Source organism: Pteropus alecto, unplaced genomic scaffold (genome assembly GCF_000325575.1).
Source record: "Pteropus alecto unplaced genomic scaffold, ASM32557v1 scaffold70, whole genome shotgun sequence".
NCBI classification, from domain to species: Eukaryota; Metazoa; Chordata; class Mammalia; order Chiroptera; family Pteropodidae; genus Pteropus; species Pteropus alecto.
This window is the reverse complement of record NW_006431912.1, coordinates 1,198,744-1,208,296: the sequence shown is the minus strand read 5'-3', so window position 1 is coordinate 1,208,296 and position 9,553 is coordinate 1,198,744. Positions and strand designations below refer to the sequence as shown.

The following is a 9,553-nucleotide window of genomic DNA, read 5'->3' as shown; positions in this document are numbered from 1 at the left end:
AATGATGATACTGGGGTCAGATCAATGCCTGCTTAATACCTCTCTCAGTTTTTTTCTTACCCAGTTTCTTTTTCTTTGAGAGACAATTTTTATTGTAAGGACATAGAAATTCTGTTTTGGTAAAGGAGGTGCCAAAAGTAGCTTTAGGGGTAGAGGCTTATAAAAAAGAAGACAAGCAAGACTCAGTTTTTGAAGTTTAAGTCCAGCTATAAGACATATGCCACAAAAGGGCACGGGAAGAAATTTTGTTAAGAAGCTTATCTGCCACTGTTGACAAAAAAATTTATTTTGCTGTTAGATAAACACCCTGTGAGCCAGATATTGTGCTAGGTACTGTGAATACAAAGAAGAATAAACTTTACCCCCACCTCTGACCCCCTGTTTTCAAGGAACTCACAACATTATGGAGGTCCAAGTGTCTGTTCATGGTCAGACACTGGGAATACAAGGATGGGAAGCCAGGATCCCTTTCCCTTCCCCAGATGAGGAAAGAATCACACTGTGGTGCTCAAGCACTCTGGGAGGAATTAGCACCAGAATCTACAGATTGACTGGGACAGGGCATCTACTTCAGACTGAAAAGCAGCAGAACTTGGGGAGTTGACTTCTGAATCAATTCCAGACCCCAAAGAGAGAGAGAGAGAGAGAGAGAGAGAGAGAGAGAGAGCGAGAGAGAGTGACAGAGACAGAGACAGAGACAGAGAGAGACAGAGAGAGACAGACAGAGAGAGACAGACAGAGACAGAGAAAGGGAAGAAGGATAATGCTTCCAGAGAAGCATATGCAAAGATCTGGAAGTGAATGATAAAAAGCTTGGGATTGTAGATGGGGCAACATCTTTTCTTATTTACTACCAAAACAGCCCTGGAAGGAAGATAGATGCATATATTGTTCTATATTGTCCGATTTTATAAAAGAAGGTATTGAAACTTAGATTAAGTTTTCAATGGTCACACAGTCAAAATCAGTGGCTGAACAGTAGCTATGGAACCCTGATGTCCCTATAATTTCCATTGTGTGCTGCTGCACATTGTAAATACATTACACACAAGTAAAACATAATTATCATAATAATCAACATTAACCTAAGATTTTAACATATTGAATGAAACTAAGGAGACAACTTCTGAGTTTGTCTTAGAGTTAGTTGGCCTTTACTGCTGCTTGTGTTAGATCTTGAAGTGTGAGTAGGGTGTTTGCTCTCAGAAAAAGGTGAAGAAGGTGGAAAACTCATCAAGCAAGGGAAATAGCACAGCAGATTTGGGACAAGACATGTACAGTTGTGTGGGTGCCATTATAGGGTATGAAGAATTAGTTATCAAGGACAAGGCTGAACAATAGATTACACCTAAGTGGTAGAAGTTTACATTTAACACACAAAGAAGGCTATAATTGATTTTGTAAGGAATAGGAAGTTATTGAAAATTCTTAAGCAGGGGATTTAATATTTAAGTTTTGTGTCTTTGAAAGATAATCTAAAGGCAATACAGAGAACAAACCTTAGATGTTTAAGTCAGGAGGCAGGAAAACTGTTTACAATCTATTAAATAAAGGGAGTCAGGGGGTCAGGGTGTGAACTAAGATTAAACACAGAACAATTATTTTTAATCAAAGTACTACAGTAACATATATTTTAAATTTTAAAGTTGCTTTTCTCTATATTCATTATCTCCTCTTTTAAAACTTATTTTTACTAGTATTATTTATTGAGCCCTTACTATATGCCAAACACTTTGCCAAGATTTTACATGTCTCATTTAATCCTCACAAAACTCTATTGTGTCTTCATTTTTATAGCTGAAGAAACAGGCTTGGAGAAGTTTCAGTAACTTAATCAAAGAACTAGTCATTAATGGAGTTTGGATTTTCACCCAGACAGTCTGACTCCAAAGGCTATTTTTTTAACCTGATCCTGTATACACTTCCTAATCAATTGTTTTTGTCTCAAAGAGCAGACCTTTTATATTAAATAAAATTTAGTTGTAGTATGTGGTCAAAAAAAAACTTACTTGAGTTGCCCAGATAATCTTACCATTACTTTTAACATAGACAGGAAAAATGTTGTCAAAAAATGTAAATTAAATAGACTTGATGAAAGTTTTCCTTCTAATCAATTTTTTCATTGTCTATTGCATCAGATATTAAATTATCATTAAAGCACATTCTGTATGCATTTATTTCTGATAGATTATTTTCCAAATCTTATTTTAACCTCAATTCATTTCAAAACATTAAAGGAAGGACTTCATTTGGCAATGTATTTTTTCTAGTTTTTTTATCTCTTTCAAAAAATCTTTTTATTATATCAATGTATTATATTTATATATTTTCATTACATAAATATCTGGTGAATATAATATACAGTACAAGGGAAATAGGAAAGCATTTATGAAATTTTAAATTAGATACTTTATTTGAGACCTACAATGATTTTTGAAATCTAATATTATGAATTAGTGCAAATTTCTAAAAGTCAATTACAAAATGCATTCCCATACAGAAATGTTCATTCTAGTTTTAAAAATTAGTTTTCTGCACTTGTCAATAGACGATGTAATTTGTTGACAAATGTTGAAATCTGTGCATTATCAGAAGTCTCACATATTTTTATCTTTTAAAATGATCATTTATTAGCCAGTATTACTCAAGAAGGCACTCAAAATACCATCTGTTGTATAGGTAACAGCCAACCACCATTACCCATGTTATGAATATAGCTAAAGACCTCATCGCACTTTATGGCCAACAGACTCATGATATCATGTATACCTCATCACAATGTTTATAGGCCTAGAAATGAGAAACAAGAACAGTGAACTCAGATTGTTTAATTTTGGATATCTTGAAGACCTAAAATTTGATGGCTGTTAAATATATCCATCGTTACACCTGTAACACACACATACCACTTTTAATGGCTATTCATTGATTGCTACCGTCCAACTGAAGAGGATGGATGGCTTAAAAACAATTCCCAAGAATATAGTAATAATTTTTAATCTCCATCTCTTTTTCCCTCTCCTCAGCCCCTCCTCTCTTTCTCTCTCACATATACATATTACACACCCATCAGATTTATCTGGATCTAAATACTTTTATATCACCAGTGATGTGACTTCTAATAAATTACTAAGTTTTCATTATTCATAAAATTAATATTATTACACCTAACTTGCAAGGTTATTGTAATGAATAAGAAAATGTATGTAATGTACTCTGAAGGTGATTATTAAATAATCATGATTATTTTTATTGGTATTTGTGAAAGCTTTATTGATTTTAATTAATTTTTAATACAGATTCAATCTGTAATCAATGTAGAATGATTTATTTTTTTCATTTCTTTGGTTGATTTTGTTAGTTGTGTTTTTCAAGAGTTTGCCCATGTTGCTTAAGTTTTCAAATTTATTGGTAGAAAGTTATTCATAATATATTTTCATTATTTTTCATGTCTGTAGGAACTGATATTGACAATTTGTGTTTTCTCAGATTAGTTCTTGATCAGTATTGCTTGGCATTTGTCAATATATTATTCTTTACAAGGAACTAGTTTTTGGCTTTGATAATTTTCATTATTATATTTGCGTTTTATGTCATTTTTTATGCTCTCATCATTATTTTTTATTTTATTCTACTGCTAAAGTATAATCAGCTGTTATCTTTCTAGCTTTTTGATATTATATCACAAAAGATACTGTCAATCTTTCTCCTTGTTTTCCCCTGAGCTTTATTGACATATAATTAACAAACAAAACTGTATATATTTAAAATGTACAATGTGATGATTTGATATATACCTACATTGTGAAATGATTACCATGATCAGATTAATTAACACATCCATCACCTCATGGTTACCATTTTTTTGTGGGGAGAATGCTTAAGATCTACTCTTTTAGCAAATTATAAGTACTATATACAATACAGTATTAATTATAGTCACAATGCTGTACATTAGATCCACAAAATTTATTCTTCTTATAACTAATGGCTTGTACACTTTGATCAGTGTCTCTCCATTTCTCATACTCCCAGTCCCTAGTACCACTATTTTACTCTGTTTCTATGTGTTTGATTTTTTTTTTCTCTCTCTCTCTCTCTCTCCCTTTATTTTAGATTCTACATATAAGTGAGATCACATAGTATTTGTTTTTCTCTGTCTGGCTTTCTTCAGTTATTATAGCATTCTCCAGGTTCATCTATGTTGTCCCAAATGGCAAGATTTTCTTCTTTCTAATGGCAGAATAACATTTCACTGTGCTTTTTTCTCATATCTTCTTTACCTACTCATTCATGGAGGGATACTTAGGTTGTTTCCATATCTTGGCTATTGAGAATTATGCTGCAACAAACATGAGAATGCAGACATCTGAGATACTGATTTTGTTTCCTTTGGATATGTGCCTAGAAGGGGAATTGCTGGGTCATATGATAGTTCGATTTTTAATTTTTTGAAGAAATTCCATAATGTTTTCGTAGTAGCCGTACCAACTTACCTCCTCACCAACAGTCCTCAAGGGTTCCCTGTTTTCCACATCTTCATCAGCATTTATCTCTTGTCTTTTTGATAAAAGCCATCAATACAGGTATGAGATAATGTCTCCTTGTAGTTTTGATTTACATTTCCCTGATAAGTAGTGATGTTAAGCACTTTTTCATTTACCTGTTAGCCATTTGTATGACTTCTTTGGAAAAATGTCTATTCAGGCCCTTTGCCCATTTTTTAATTGTATAACTTTTTTTTGCTATTGAGTTGTATCAATATTAGCACCTTATCAAATATATCCTGTGTAAATATCTTCTTACATTTATAGGTTTTCTTTTTCATTTTTTTAATATTGTGATTTATAAGAAATATAGTCATGCATCACTTAAAGATGGAAATACATTCTCAGAAATGCATTACTAGGTGATTTCGTCATTATGCTAACATCAAATAGTGCACTTACACAAACCTAGATGTCATAGCCTACTACACACCTAGATGATATGGTATAGCCTATTCCTCTTAGGCTACAAACATGTACAGCATGTTACTTTACAAAACAACACAAGATTAAATCAAGCTCAAGAGAAAATGATGCAATCAAGGGACTCGGTAAACACAAGATAAGTGAGGCTGCCATAGGCCTTTCACGGCATACTGTTTTACAGCTTCGTTTTTATAAGTAGAAAGAGTATACTCTAAAATAACTTTTAAAATATAGGATATAAAAATATATAAACTAGTAACATAATTATTATCATTATCAAGTATATACTGTACATAATTGTATGCGCTCTACCTTTGTACAGCTGGCAGTGAGGTAGGTTTGTTTATACCAGCATCAGCACAAACACATGACTAATGCATTGCCTGATGACTTCACTAGGTGATAGGAGTTTTTCATCTCCATTTTAATCCTATGGGACCAAGGTCACATACGTAGTCTGTCATTGACCTAAACGTCATTATGTGGCACATGACTGTATTTGGTCATTCACATGACCAAAATATATTTCTCATAAATATCTGATCTTTGTCTACTGGTTCCTGGCTCAGAGCTCCTAAAACTCCTGGAATTTCTTGTGATAAGAGCCATGAAGATGTCTTTTATGTTAATGTGCTGACTTTCAGGAAGCCCTCATGTAACCTAAAGATGAGGGTTGATTGCCTGGGGAACCAACCCTGTGATTAATGAGTTGCAACTTTCATCCCCAAACCCCACGGGACCTTTGGCGAGGGAAGAGGGACTGGATGTCGAATCAGTCCTTAGTGGCCAATGATTTAATCAACCATGCCTGTAATGAAGCATCCATAAAAACCCAAAAGGATGAAGTTCAGAGAGCTTCATGGTTGGTGAATATGTGGAAATGGAGGTGGAGTGGCACACTGGGAGAAAGCTGCAAGCTCAATGCCCTTTCCTCATCTCTTGCCCTATGCATCTTTTCCACCTGACTGTTGCTAAATTATACCCTTTTATAATAAACTAGAAATCTAGTGAGTAAATGGGTTTCTTAAATTCTATGAGCCAGTCTAGCAAGTTAATGGAATCCAAGTAGGAGGATTATGGGAACCTCTCATTTATAGCCTATCTGTCAGAAGTACGGGTAACATTCTGGACTTGAACTAGCATCTAAAAAGGTGGGGGAGTGGCAATCTTTTGGGACTGAGTGTTTAACCTATGGAATCTAACACTATCTCCAGGTGGGCAGTTTCAAAACTGAGTTGAATTTTCAGACACCCAGCTGGTGTCCAAGAATTGTTTGTAGGCGTGGGGAAGTGCCCTTTATACCCCACGTAGCAATTGGGTACAGACTCCAAAATAATTTTGTTGGGGGTTTTCTTTGCTGTGCAGAAGCTTCTTAGTTTGATGTAAATATTTATGGCAATACTTATCAAAATTACAATGGCATTTTTCACAGAAATAAAAAAGATAATCTTAAAATTCACATGGAACCACAAAAGGCTATGAATAGCCAAAGCAATCTTTAAAGAGAAGGGCAAAGCTGGAGGCATCACAGTTCTGGATTTTCAACTATTTCACAAAGCTATAATAATTAAAATAGCGTGGTACTGACATAAAAACAGACCCATAGATCGATGGAACAGAATAGAGCCCAGAAATAAACCAATGCATATGTGGTCAACCAATCCTCAACAAGGGTGCCAAGGACATACAATAAATAGTGTTGGAAAAACTGGATATCCACATGCAAAAGAATGAAACTGCACCCCTATTTTATACTCACAAAAATTAACTTGATCAAAGACATATAAGCCCTGAAACCAGAAAGGTCCTAGAAGGAAATAGGGAAAAGCTCTTTGACATTGCTCTTGGAGAGGATTTTTTTAGATTTGACACCAGAAGACAGGCAACAATAGCAAAATTAAACAAAAGGGACTATATCAAAACTGAGATGATTGTTATTCTAACCTGACATTTTACAAAAGAAGCAGGAAACCTAAAGGTCAGAAGCCTTCAAAATATTACTCTGGGTTTTTCCTCGGAAATTAAAGAATTTAGTTCCAAAGGGGTTCATGGCTATAGGAAAGTCCTTAAATCCAATTGTATACCCAGCTAGTGTAATAAGATAAGAAAATGCTTGTAATTCTCCTCCAGATAAGGAAAATACCATATTATTCCTCAATAACAAGGAAATGCTACCAGAGTTCAAAGTGACTTATTCTTATTAATGTTAGAGTACAATATAGAATACTAGGAAACTTTAAAAAATGCAGCTCCATGGTCATTTTTTTCTAAAAAGATATTTAACATACCTGCAGTACTGAATTTAAACACACCTGACAGGACTGAAGATTATATTAGTTTATGACATGGTTCTCAAAACTCTGCTCATGACTGATTAGAAAGTACAGAGTATCTATTGTAATCTGAAAATAGGAGTTTACTCAGAGGACAGAAGATTTGAAAGTGGGCAAAGTATTTCAAAATAATAGTTATCTTTTAAATACATGTTATTTAAGTTTCAGTCAATGAAGGAAAATATCAAATAAGTAATGATACGGATGGTATTCCAATATGACAAAACTTGTGGATTTTGTGACCAAATGACTGAGGTTTAGTAAATATCATACTACATAGTGGTTTGATTCAACAAAGTATATGCATAGATGGATGACCGCAATGAACTTATGCAACTTTACTACAGTCCATTGAAATGCTGTGGTGTCAATAGTCAAATAGGAGTCTATACATTATACAGTTCGGTACATCAGAAAAATACTAGAAATGAGCAGCTTCTAGATCAAATTCATGTTCCCCAAAGTCCTAAAGACAAAGGTCACATGGTTCCTAAATCCACTCTCCTAGAATCAGGCTTCTTTGTCAGCCTGTACACCATTATATACTTGTGTACTACCAGGAGTTTGCAGGACAATATCATATCTGCTCTATTCTGAAAAGCTTTTCAGAGGAAAAAAGATATGACACAGATTACAAAACATTATTTCAAAAATATTCTTGTAAAAAATTGCCTTAGAATGGAGAAAACACTGTAATAGTAAATAAGTACTATTCATTTTTTATTCTGTCACTACTTTAAATATTAGGGGTAGAAGTAAAAACAAACAAACAAAATCTCAGTGGCCTGATAATATTGTACATCTTTCTTTCTTTGTAATGACAACCTTGGTGTGCTGATCCGAGAAGCTTTGAGTATTCTGGTTAGTTGCATACATTCAGATTCCCCGCTGAAACATTTTTTCTTAGGGGACAGAAATGATATATTAGTCATTATGAGACTATTATACAGTGTTTAGGAGATACCCAATCAGTGGACTAGGTTTTTCAGAGTTAGATTCTTGGAATATATGGAACATTGAGCAAGTAAGGAAAAGCACTTGGGGCTGCATTTATCTCTTCTGTGTATGTGACAGTGAAGGGAGTGGCAGTGAGCTAAATAATCTTACTGGGACAGAGAGCTGTCTGGAGGATGGTAGAACACAGGGCACATTATTTCAGGAGAGTTTAATAGATAATATTCAGACATTATATTCTGATTATTAATCATTTTCTTCCTGAAATGGCAACCAGGAGATATTTGACAGACCTTACATGGAAGAGAACAGTGCTTCAAATAAATAATAGCAATTGCTTACTTTTACTCTGTTTATTTTTTCCTTTCTTTTCTCATATAAAAAATCTAAGGAGATAAAGATAAACCTCTTCCCACAAGCCACCTTCCTCTCAAAAATTAGTAGTCTCACAAACTTTCTTTTGAATTCCTAAAAAAATATATGATTGGTTAACCTGCCTTAAAGTGCCATCACTATACTATGGGACAGAGCTAAGAATATATGAATGTCCCTGAGCAGTCACAGGAAAACTGAAAAGCCTAAGGAGACGACTATATGAGAACCAGTTAACCTTAAGAGGCCTGGAGGTCACCGAGAGGAGACTAAATCACAAACGCACCTTGAAGCACCAGGGGAGGAGTTGAATGGTTTGTTGTAATAAACAGCCAGAGCCTCTGGCGGGATGCCTTACTACATTTATTTTCCAAGTCCTTTGGGTGGGTCACAGCTACACTCCAACATCCTGCCTGCAAATGCTAAAAAAATACAAAGTTCGCGTCAGACTAGAGAATCAACGTACTAACTAATATCTTTTAAGGAATCAGAATGCTTAAATTATTTTTGTTTGATAATTCACATCCAAAATAACCGAAGTTGGCATTCCCAAATGAATGCATATCCTCCGTGCAAATATTCAGAGGGATAACCAGGGTGGTCAAATGTTCTTTCTCTTAGGAGCAATTCCAATCAGTTTAGATTATGTCTATTATAATAGAACAGTATTTATTTAAGATGTAGGAGGTGGGGCAGGAATTGGTCTTCACAGTAAGAGATGTTAAGTTGATAACAACATGAGCTTCATTTTTCACTGAAGATCTGATGAATTAGCAAACCCAGTCTTCATGTATAGAAATCAATGAAATCTGCATATGATTTTCAAAAGAAATAAGATTTAGACAACACTGTGCAAGGAAACAACCTCAGTACATGTAGCCACTTGTCCAGCAATAATTCATTAGATTTTTCAGTTTAAAC

General features: G+C 34.4%; 1 protein-coding gene and 1 long non-coding RNA gene across 3 annotated transcripts in view; one reads left to right on the top strand and one right to left on the bottom strand.

Annotated features, from left to right (window-relative positions):
• PDE4D (phosphodiesterase 4D) overlaps positions 1–9,553 on the top strand; it is a 748,065-nt gene that overhangs the window by 492,506 nt on the left and 246,006 nt on the right. The gene's annotated exons all lie outside the window — the stretch shown is intronic.
• LOC107196627 overlaps positions 1–9,553 on the bottom strand; it is a 13,437-nt gene that overhangs the window by 3,432 nt on the left and 452 nt on the right. Inside the window, exon 2 of the long non-coding RNA XR_001518073.2 lies at positions 8,919–9,054. This is a non-coding gene — a long non-coding RNA (uncharacterized LOC107196627). The remainder of the gene's footprint in view (positions 1–8,918; positions 9,055–9,553) is intronic.